This window comes from Gossypium raimondii, chromosome 2 (assembly GCF_025698545.1).
Source record: "Gossypium raimondii isolate GPD5lz chromosome 2, ASM2569854v1, whole genome shotgun sequence".
Classification (NCBI taxonomy): domain Eukaryota; kingdom Viridiplantae; phylum Streptophyta; class Magnoliopsida; order Malvales; family Malvaceae; genus Gossypium; species Gossypium raimondii.
The window spans coordinates 8,695,507-8,708,096 of NC_068566.1; the positions used below are offsets into that span (position 1 = coordinate 8,695,507).

Consider the following 12,590-nt stretch of genomic DNA (forward strand, 5'->3'; position numbering starts at 1 on the left):
CAAGTATTGGAGAAAATGTGATTCTTGCTTTTGATTTTTAATGATTTCTTCAGATTGGCACTCGAACAACTGTGAGATTGCTGGATCTATTCTACTGAGTTATTTGATCTATCGGATTATTTGAAGATGCATGGTAGATTCAAAAAGATTAGTTTATTTGTGTTATTTATAATATTCGTGATATTATTAGTATTTGTAATATTATTATTAATGATATTCTTTTTTAAATTTTTTATTAGAATCAAAAATTTTAATTAGAATAGAAACGTATAATAAAATTTTTAAAAAATAAAAAAAATATTGCATTCAGACAATCACACAATATGGGGTAGTTTGAATTCTTATTGAGGCTTTTTCTTCCTAAATTTTTTATTTATTTCATATAGCATATAGAAGGAAATTTATTTCAAATAGAAAGTATAAAATAATGGAAATCCCAATAGGGAAATCCCAATTCATTTGGCCTTTCGATACAATCAAATAGAAAGCCCCAAGGGCGCCATATCCTAGGAGCCCAAACTATGTGATTGAATAAATCCTCCTCTATCTGTTGCGGGTCGAGTACTCCTTCTCCTTCCCCTTCTTAAAACTCCTATTCATATTTTTCATAGAGATTTCTCTGATAAACGATAGAACAAGATCCATTTTGCATCATATATAAGGGATTCCCTGGATCGGACCGAAGAAGCAATGTCACTCGATCATTATCAAACTTACCGCAATATTTTTCTATCCATGAGGATCCCACCAGAGTGCCTTCTACTTCTAATAGGCCATGAACTAGATCAGAATCATTCTCAACGAACCCATAAGAAGTGATCCAATTTTTTTCATCGGGTCCGGGTAAAGACCAAAGGTCTTGAGCGACCGATCCAGCAGAACAACTCAAAAAATAAAGAAGTATCGTTAATTTCTTCATGCTCGTTCCAAGCTCGAAGTACCATTTGTACAAATAAGAATCCCCTTCGTTACATGATTTCTTTTTCATATAGATAGATATAGGATCTAAGGGGCAATTACTTAGAAGTACATTTTGTACAACAGCCCTTCCTATCTGATAGAAAAGGATCCCATGATCTTGAACCGATCCTAAGTTTGTCTATGAAGAGCAGATCTAATTTTATTAGTGTCTATAATTGATTTCTTTTGTGTAATACTAATCAATAGGGCCTCATTGGTAAGTGCTACAAGATCTCGTGCATTGGAACCCACGGTTATGGACCTGAATCCATTAGTATGGAACATTTTCTTTTCCAAGTGAAATCCCCTAGTATATGAAAGAGTGAAAAAGTGCTTTCGTTGTTGTGGAATAAGAAGCCTTCATATCTTAATACATGTATTTAATTTATTCGGGGCTATTAGAGTGGGATCCACTTTTTGGGCAATATGAGTCGAAGCAATAACAAGAATATTTCTAGTGGAACATCTTTCACAATCCTTGGAGAGATAGTTCACTAATAGACCGAGGGATAAGTAATTCGCCTCATTCACATCCAGGTCATGAATGTTTGGAATCCATATTATGCAATGAGACACTGTTTTTGCTAGTTTGAATTGAAGGGTGATATAAAATCGGTCTATTTCCGACATCATATCCATAGTTAATGCATTCATCATAGTTAGAAGCTTCAGCTCTGTATCAAGGTCACAATCAATAGCGTCACTATCATCAATAGCGTCACTAGCATCAATATCATCATTAGCATCAATATCATCACTATCATCAATATCGATATCATCTATAAGAAAACCTTTAAGCTTGTTATCCAAGAACTTGTTCAGAAATACTATAATGAAAGGAACATAGGAGTTTGTCGCTAGGTATTTGAACAAATAGGATCATCCGATTCCTATAGAACCTATCACTAAAATACCCCTAGAGGGAGATAGAGCTAAGCGGAGCGAAAAAGGTTTTCCATGAGATGGGAAATGAAAACTATTAGCCCCACACAAAGTTTGTGAATAAGTGATTGTCTGATAATGAGCAAGGAATATCTGCCTTTCTGCTAAACAGGATGTATTGAACTCATAATTCATTAGATACTTTGTATGAATGTCAACTAAGTATCGTAAGTAAATTGGTCCCGGTCGTTCAATCATTTGATAACCAGAGTCATTCTTTGGTAAATGATCATTATGAGTCAAACTCAATAGAATTTGATCAATCCTTTTTTTCGTCGATAAGGTGGAGAACTGAACCAAGAATTCTCTTTCTTTATCATCAATCGATTCACTATTCGCGACCCAGGATTCTATTTTCTCATCAATCCAATCACCGCACACGTTTTTTCTTTTTCTTATCAATGAATAGATCTATTTACTTGTATGACATAGATGTCTCGTATTTCTTGAAAAAATGATTTGATTGATGGGATTTGGTATGATACTTATGAGATCGATGATATCGATGAGATTGATATTCAAATTTTTCTTCTTAGAACGTATTGATTTGACCCCACAAGCAGGACCACCACCCCATAGCATGTTGCCGCCAAAAGCAGAACCCCGTATTTCTTCTAGAGAATCTCCTAATTGTTCCAGAACAACTAGAAAGAGATTCTTTAACCAGAAAGAATTCAGTTTAGATGTAGGATACCTATCCAAAAGTTTTCGCAACTCAATCATGTATGAAGGAATCATCAAAGATTTGACCTTTTCGAACTCTATCTGTAACTCACTATAGGCTCGGGAAACAAAGAGAAGATGTGTACGAACGAGATATCCAGCAACAATCTTATTATAGATTCTGATTATATCTACTCTTTTCTGACACAATGCCTAAAATTATTCATAGTGTCACCCCAACCCATAAATACGAGGATATTGCGCTTCAACGCACTCAAACTCACATCCTCCTGCATTTACAAAAATGCCCACACCAATCAAGTTAAAACTCAATCGACCTTTATAGCTTAATTTTTTATTTACCTCAATTTGGAGGAAAGCTAGAGAAAGAAATGTAAAATAAAATTTTAAGACGTAAAATATTTTTTTTGTCCTCTTTATCATTTATAAATAGTTTGATGAGAAGTTATAACTGTAAAATTTATTATAGTTAAACTTTTCTTTCCCTTTCTATCATTTAATCAAACAAGAATTATTAAAACTATAGATAATATTAATTATTTAATTAGCTTTATTTTCTTTTCTTTTCTTTTCCTTTTTTAATAGTTTTAATCCAAACACAAAGATGAAAAACTCTAAAACTCTCACCAATTTAAAAAACTCTAAATTTTTACTTTTGCTATCAATAAAATTGAATTTATTAAAGTTTCAAGATGAAAACATACATTTCATAATCATAAACATCATAAAATTTCTTGATTTAATTTTGATATTATTATATTTTGTCACAATTAAATTTTATTAAATTAAATATTTTTTAATATTTTGATTTAGTCCTGAATCATTGATGAGGGTAGTAAAGAGGTTTTCTTTTAGGCTTATTTACTCTCTTTTTTAATTAAAATGGAAGAGTGAGAATGCATTAATTAAAACGTTAATTGTCACATTCTTGTTCATGGAAATGAAGCACGTTAATCATATTTCTTCAAAAATATTCATATCGAGAAGATTAATCATTATTATTAACATAATTGGCGATTGCTCTCAGCACACAAATAAAGGATTCTTTCTTTCATTCATATTCATCATTTGAATTTTGAAACTAAACTTATCTCAAATCATACTCACTTTAGACAAAAAAAGTCATACACAAATTTCAAGATATTCAAATAATTAGGTAATACCCGTATTTAACTATCATTCATGAGAATTTTAATTTCAATTGCTTCAATAAGTTAATTGAATTAAACAAAATTTGTACATATTTTTTCAAACAAGTTTAAAATATGATAAAGAAAATATAAAGGTAATGTTACTTTTCTTTGTTTTAATTCAAATATAAAGGATAATTTTATGCATAATTAATTCTAATTTCATGTTTCAATATTCTAAATTTCAAAATAATTACCATGCATGCTAAACAAACCTAAAATCGAGGTCCCATACCACAATTCAAATAAAATAATATAGGTCCAAATATAATTGAAATTTCACATAGTAAATCTAAAATACCTTTTTAATAAATAGATCAATCCAAGCCGAGTCCTCCATATGTCGAATCCGCGTCCTAATTTGGTGGGTTGTCTGTAAAGATAGAAATAAGAAAGGGAATGAGCTTATGAAGCTCAGTGTGAGTTCAATCACAAGAAAATCAGTGCAAACAATAGACAAATCGTACAAAATATCAACTCATAGAATGATCACAATTGAATAGTAGTTTAGAATTTCGGTATTTTGAATAAACTTATCATTAGGGGTGAGAAAAATTCGATTCGATTCGAAAAACTCGATAAAAAATTCATATTTTGAATTAAATAGTTCGAGTTATTTGAGTTAATCAAGTTATTCAGGTCAACTCGAACAAAAAATTAAGCTTTTAAGTTTAACTAAATATGAATTACACAATTCGAGTTATTCGAAAATCCGAATAAGAAAAGACAAAACTATGTCGTTTTGATAAATGTTTACCTTTTCTAAAGTTAAAAGGCAAAACTATTATATTGTTTATGTAGTTAAATAATCTTGTACTTCGTCTACTAGTTAATTAATGGGTCCATGAAAACGCAACATTGAGTATAAATAATAAGATTCGTTACACCCTGAGTGAGATTCATAAACTCGCGTCTACGAGCATCCACATAACTCGCCCCCACATATTTACTCTAGAAGGTGGTCTTAAAATATTCTCAAGTAATCCGATTTGGTTGAGTACCCACATCAACCACTAACCACCACCGATACGCCTCATCGCGAAGCAGAGATACTACACCCTTCAATTTCTACTCAGTGGTGCAGTCAATATCATTCATAATTCTCTCGATGGCCTTCAACAAATATTCAGCCATAGTCAGGGCAACCCCCATAACGCCCCTAAACAGTTTAGCACCATTAGACCGAAGTCGTTCAGTTACAGACCCACGGCTCCTAGAACCATAATGGGTCCCAGCGACCCTCACAACCACTCTAAGCATGGCTTAGGACAATGTGTCGTCCCCAACCGAGCGACTTTGAGATCCAGTCTCAGTAGTTAGTGTAATAGGTGTCTCACTCGTATCCAGATTAGGCATGCTGTCCATCGAGGACAACTCAGCTCGAGTCCCTCTATAGTGCCCGCCACGCCCACGAATACCACAACCACAAGTTCCACGAGCACTCATCGTATTCTCAGATTATCTACGTTACGAAGTTTTATGTATCAATTTTTGTATTTATTAGCAAGTATTTTATGCTTCAAATAATTATCAGAAGTAGTTTCAGAAATTTTAAGAATTTTCAATCTCTAACTAACTCAGTGCAGTTTTAATCATTTCAAAGTTTTCTAACTAAAGTATTTCTAAGTTAGAAGTACTTACAAGATCGGCGCTGGAGACTCGGTATTCCACAAACTTACTTTTCAAATTAAAAATAAAATTTACTCGAAAAACAGTTTTTACAAATATAATTTTGAACCCAAAATTTTCATAGCCCGAGTTTTGCAACCTGACTCTGACACCACTAAATGTAACACCCTAAACTCGGCCTAGACATTATAACCGAATCTAGAAATGTTACAAAGAAAAGTTATAAATCCAACTTCTTCTCTATGAAACCATCGTATATCTTTGTTACAAAAAGAGTCCACTTTATTTAAAATTGTGTTGTTATACTTATTAATTAAAAACCATCAAATGTTTTCATTTTGAAAATAAATCGAATAATTTGCAGCGGTAACGTTATATCTTGGAAAATCAAGTTTGTTTTCTAGAAAATGGTTGATTGCATAAAACAATTGTTTCCGTAAAGTTGTTTTCATGCTAGAAATCCCAAATTAAAATCCAAATCCAAAATAAAACCCAAAAGTTCAGAGGGTTCAAAATTTACAAAAACTCTTAACCTAGAATTTTAATTAAGTTTAATTTAAGTAAGAGTAGTTTACGGAAGAACAGACGTAACCAAGCTCCCATCGCACCGACCCGCCTACGTTTGAGGGTTACCTGAAAGTGGCAGACAAACAGATAGTGAGTTTTATAACTCATTGTGTAACTAACAAAAACAGAATCACAGTCTGAATACATATCAGAACAGTTACTGACGAATATCTCATGTAGAATCAGAATCACATGCAAATTACAATCCTACCCCCATCCGTTACACATCATCTCCAACCATCCCAACACACCATGTGGGTATAAAACACCCACCCAGCCCTGCACACCACTTAGTGTCTTTACGACACTTTTCAAAAAAAAACTCGCAGCAGTGCTGCCAGTATAATAGCGACTTAATGCCTCACACAGAACACTTCCTCCACGTAATACATAACCAGATACAAACAGAATATCAAATATAACAGATTACTAGATACCAAAATATATATACATAAATATCATGCATGCTCAAATAATAGATACTGAATATGCTTATACATAACAGATCAAACACACTGCATCGCATTACATGCATTTAGGCATTATTTACGTCGAATTCATACAAATAGAATAGCAGATTTCATGTTTTAAGGCTTATATAACACAACTGACCCCAAGGAAGGCCCACAGTCGATTGGGACAACATGTACTACCCTAGGGAAAAATTTTGAAATTTGGGCCCACACGGCCCAAAATGGCATTGCCCGTGTGTCGCACACGGCCCACACACACCATTTGGCCCACACAGCCCAAAATGGCCTAGACCGTGTGTCGCACACAGCCTACCACACGGCCATGTGGCGTCGATAGGCCTCAATTCTTACTTTAGCTGTTCGTTGTTTTTAGAGTTTCTCGTTACACACCTGACCCGATTTCGATGCCAAAACTCCCACAAGTCATTCTGAACCTAAAAATGACCATTAACACACCAAATCAGTCACTTAATCATTACCAAATCTGACTCACAAAGTCGTTATAATCAACCTAACATCTCAAATTAATCTTTTACCTTCAAACAAAAATAGCAGCCCACCAACGAAAATTAGGTTGCCAGAGGAAAACCCAATGATTCTCGATCCTCTCCTAAACAACACATTCATAGAATTAAACTCCTAACTCACACACCTTTTTGCCACCACCCACCGAAACACAATAATCACAAGCAGAAATAAAACTTAAACCTTACCTTTCACTAAGAACCACCACCGAAGGAATTAATGAAACAAGAATAAAGTCTCACGGCCAAGTATCGAAAAGAGAATTTTTTGAGAAAAAGAAGTCAACAGACAACAACAAAATTAGCAGAATCCCAACATGACCCCACTTCTACTGCATGGCCAACCCACGTGGAAATAAAATAAATAAACTCCTACAGTCTCCAACTCAAGACCTTGCCCTCCTAATCAAGGCTCACAACCATTGAGACACACATTTAATTATTGATTAAATCCAACAAATCAATTACTTGAATTGCTAGGCGTTACAATTACACACGAAACCCATTCATTTATATGCCATTTGTATTTGTTTAATTTCATTATTATATTTCATGTTTTAATTTAGTTTTTTATTCCTTCAATTAATTTTAAAATTTTGTAACATTTCAATAATATTTTGATTAAGAAAGTAAAATAAATAGTGTTAAAATTAAGATAATTTGTATTATGATCAATATAAAATATAAATTAAGAGCAAAATAAGTTGAATGTTTAAAATAAACTTAAATTAATTGTTGATATTCATTAAAATGATCGAAATTTAGAATTTTAAAATGAACGTATGATGTTAATGTTTCATATATTCAATATCTACTCTAAATAATTGTTTAAAAATATTGTTATTAGTCTGATTTTAGAAAATAAAACTAATAATTAATTAACATGTACCATCTCTTGAAAATGCGTGTTTACTTTAATTAAAATAACATAGTACCATTTATTGCAATATTAGCATAAATATTCCAAGGTATTACACATTTTGTATAACAAAACTAATAAACTTTTGTACACTGTATTCATAAAGTTGTCAATATTAAAATAGTTGTAATACGAATGGTTACTATGAGAAAGAAAATAGTTATGATCGTATGGTAATAATGATCCCTTATAAATATTATGTGAGAAGTGAATTTTAAAAGAAAATAGTTGTAATACAATTTTTTATTTATTAAATAAATATAGTATATGATTTAAATAGAATTTTGTGTAGTTGATAATGTTAATAAAATTATGGCTTTCATAATTAAGAATTATGTGTATGCAGTATGTATTAGAAATCAAATGTGAATATAAATAACAATTATAATATAATATTGGTTACCATAAATAAAATTTTATTTAAATAAATGCAATACTAAAATAGTTAATATAACTAAAAAATATTTTTAATTCAAATAACTAACTCAAAACTTAATATTTCCATTATATTTTCGTGCATTTTTTATATTATATATATAATTTATCTATCTCTGTAAAATACTTTTCAATTATTAATCATAATATTAAAAAAGCCGAGTAATATATAAATTATACCTAAAGATGCCGGATAAATTTCATAAAATATATAAAAACTAATTTAATTTTACATTAATAATAATAAATCTCTAATAATATATTGTACATATTATAACCTCGTTTCAACTATTCATTTACAAAATATAATTTGACGCTAATAGAGGTTCCTCTAAGAGTCAAATTGTATTTTATTTTCTTTACTCAAGAAATTGGTAAATTGATCTTTGTAGGTTAGATCAAAGAGTGAATTAGTTATTTCTGTTAAAATTTTTATTTATTTGTATTGTTAGCTAATTGAATAACTAGACAGTGACACATGGCGTGTCACATGTACCTTATGTTGACGTACATGGATTAGTTTTTAACAGTAAAAATGGATGAAATTTTTAACAGAAAGATCAATTTGCTCTTTGATCTAACGTAAAAAGGGTTAATTTGCCCATTTTTAGTAGAATGGGCAAAATGCAATCTGGCTCTCAATACAACAGCTTCCACGGCATTTTTACTTAATTTGAGATCAGTATTTTATGTTGATATTAAAAAAATATATAATTAGACAATGACACATTCATAATATGAGTAAAAATAATTATAGAATAAAATTATAAAAATGATATTAAAACTAATATGAATTTGGTTGAATGATTATAACTTATTAAACATGCATATATGTTTTTAAATTTTATATAAAATATAAAACATAACAATCAAAATAATATTTATTACTTTAAATCATAATAGTTTTGCAATAAATTTATTACTGATTTAACTCAATTAAAATATTAAATAATTGTATAGATAGGATTACTTATTTCACAAGCTTACAATGTCTGAACGATTGTAAAGCAGACCAAGTAACTACAATAATATTGACACGATAAGGTTACGGCCTCTAGTTACCTAATCATTACAATTATTTTATTCTGTTTATTGATATATATTAGTTTACGACACACGAGTGACAAAATTTTATGTAATAAACTTATAAAACTTAAATATAACTTTACTTGACTTTATAATGTAATGACTTATAGTATACCTATTTTTCTATTTTAGTATCTAAAACATCATGTTAGAAAAATGGTGGTCAATTTTGTCTTTCCATTTTGTACTATAATTTTAATTTAAAATCTTTTTATTAAAAATAAATTTTATATCATTAATTTATTTTCTTAATTATTAATTTTCTTTAATTAGTATCGAGAATTTCTCCCTAAACCAGGCCAAATCCTCTAAAATAGAAAATTTTCTATTTAAGCCCTTTAAAATTTTTAAAATTTTAAATTAAAAAATAAAATTATATTTTGACAAAAAAAGTGTAACCTACTTGTTTCTTTGGTTTTTTTTCTTTTGAATTATTAGAATTAACGGATTTCTAGTTTTTGATGTTGAGATGATTAAGATTTACCCTGATAATGATGACGAATTATCGAATAAGATGAATCTAGAGTTTTAAGTATAGTATATTTGTTTATATATTTATATTTTTATTGAATAGATTAATTTAATAAAATTATACATGAATTATATTAATATCATTTGTATATTGTCCTCAATATTTTTGCTCATAAAGTAAAATAGAAGAAAATATTAGTTCACTGGTTATTTAATGTTTAACTAATACTAAGCAGTATTATAACCTCCTAAACCCGACCTAGATATTACGCCCGAATCCAGAAGATTACATTGGCCACCAAGATAGCCTAGTACGACCGGAGATTTTAAAACTGTCAAAATTTTGTTAAATTTAAAAGAAGACTTAGTTAAATTTTATGAAAAACTCATGAGTTAATAAAAAACCATTTTTGTTATACACTTTCTTATAATGGTAATTACTTTTTGAAAGCTTAGTTGATTTCTAATTCATTTATTAACTAAAATTTATTTATAATTTTGCAATGGAAAAATGAATTCTTAATTTAGTTTTAATAAAAATCAAAGTTCATGCATATTCTGTTGATTTTCATAATTCAACATCCTAAAATAAATTAAAAGACATGCATGTTATATAACACTAAAACTTACTCCTAACAAAACTTATGTCTCATGCCACAGTTTAAATAAAACATTAAAGTTTCTGACTAAAGGAAAATTTCAAATAAATCTAAAATATTATAATAGAAAAAATCGAGTCGAGTTCCTCCGAATGTCGTGCCTGCATCTTAACTTGGTGGGATATCTGTAAAGATGGATAATAAAGGAGAGTGAACTATGAATGCAATGTTCACCGAAAGTTCGATCGACATCCCTCACAAACAAATTTGATCCGATTAACTTTCACATTGTCAATCAACGGCGAACTTTTAACATAATGGCCAATTTACACTTTTTTTTGTAACATACATGAATTAATTTATCTATTTTTTAATAGAACCAACAAAATACAATCCATTTTCTAATCTAGGGAGCTCCATCGTGCTTTTTCCAATATTCTAACGTATCTTTAAAAGTCAAATTTAATTTAATGAGTTTCTTTTATGGATATAACTTACACACTATTCGTAAGAGTAAACCATTGGAGGGTTGAATTTGTTGGGTTCGTTTGATTTGATTGAATGTGTGAATAAAATATTGATATTTTAATTGTCTAAATATGTAAATTACATAAATAATCATCTAATTATAAAACTTTTCATTTTAAGTATTTAAAATAAAAATTTACAATTTAAGTATCTACGTTACATGGTTTAGTCATTTTGGTCATTCACGTTAAAATCATAAATGACAAGTTGACGATAATAACAAATTTAGCTCTCAACTTTTACATATTATATTGATTTAGCCATAAATTCAAAAATTAACCCTCGAATTTACAAATAGTGTCTATCAATTTGTATTCTCTTTTCTAACTTAAGAAAAAATAATAAATCTAGATACGATCCTAAAAGTATATTTTCTATTTGATATTGATTAATATGGGTATACAAGTCATGCTATACTGTTGAATAATAAACCTTCAATTATTTAATTCTAGAGGATTTGTGCGCTTGAGAGTCCTCGATGATTAAATAAACTAAAATTTTACCATAACTGTAATTTTAGAGAGATGTGAAAGCAACAGCATATGAGGTGGCTTGATTCATATTAAATAAATAAAAAATCCCTACCCCACCCCACCCCTGTCCCTGTCCCTCTCCCCCTTCCCCCACCCCACCCCCCAGCATCGTCCCACCCCTCTCAAAATCTCGGCAGTGGCCACCATCTTACAGAACAACTGACGAGGGTCCCGACATGTGGCTGATGCAAAATGGGGCGAGTTGGCATGGAATAGCGCTTCTTCAACTAAACATGCCTTGTATTAATTAAAGGTTTGATAATTTTTTGTTAAATTTGGTTACCATCTCTTCATAGTATCTAACTCCCAATGATATGATTATGAAGCCAAGCAAAAATCCGAAAATGGAAGAACTTCCAACTTCTATCGTAAATTCAGGAGTGAGATATAATAATAATAAAAGGTAAATGATGTTTAAGGATGGCATTTAAAGTCTGATGTTAATTCATTATTAAGCAATATAATGCACTAACCCTCTTCCACTTCCCATTGTTTCTGCTTCTGATGTTTTGAGAGGGACGGGGTTGGGTTGGGGATTTTTATTTTATTTAATATTAATATAAAATTTAAATTTATTATTATATTTTTAAAAAATATTTATGTATTTTTTTATTTTTTAAAATTAAGATCAAATTGAGACTATTTATAAATTTTGAGGGTTAAATTTATTATTTTACCCATTTTACCAAATTATGTATAAAAGTTTTGATAGTTGAGTGTATGTGTAGGCAACTTCGTACACACGTAGGCCTTTAATAAAAAGAAAGCCTAAGAAGAGAGGGAGGAAAGGAAAGGATACGGTTGTTTTGGCATTAAAAAAGAACCTTTTAGAAGTCATAAATGATAGTCTTAGGTGTGAGCTTGCATTGGTCCCTACATTTGCAGTGTGTGAACTGTCATCTGCCCAATAAATAACATTGTTTACTAGTTGACCCAATCCCATGCATTTTTTGTATTTTTGTTCTGTTATGGAAGCTAACTACCACCTGCCCAACCATCTGTAATTAACCCCCTCCCCCCTCAACCTAACTTCCCTCTACTTTTCCTCTT

At 30.3% G+C, this 12,590-nt stretch overlaps 1 pseudogene; it reads right to left on the minus strand.

Moving 5' to 3' along the window:
• Window positions 1-1,320: 1,320 nt before the first annotated feature.
• On the minus strand, window positions 1,321-5,222 carry LOC128033783 (protein Ycf2-like; annotated as a pseudogene).
• Window positions 5,223-12,590: the final 7,368 nt, after the last annotated feature.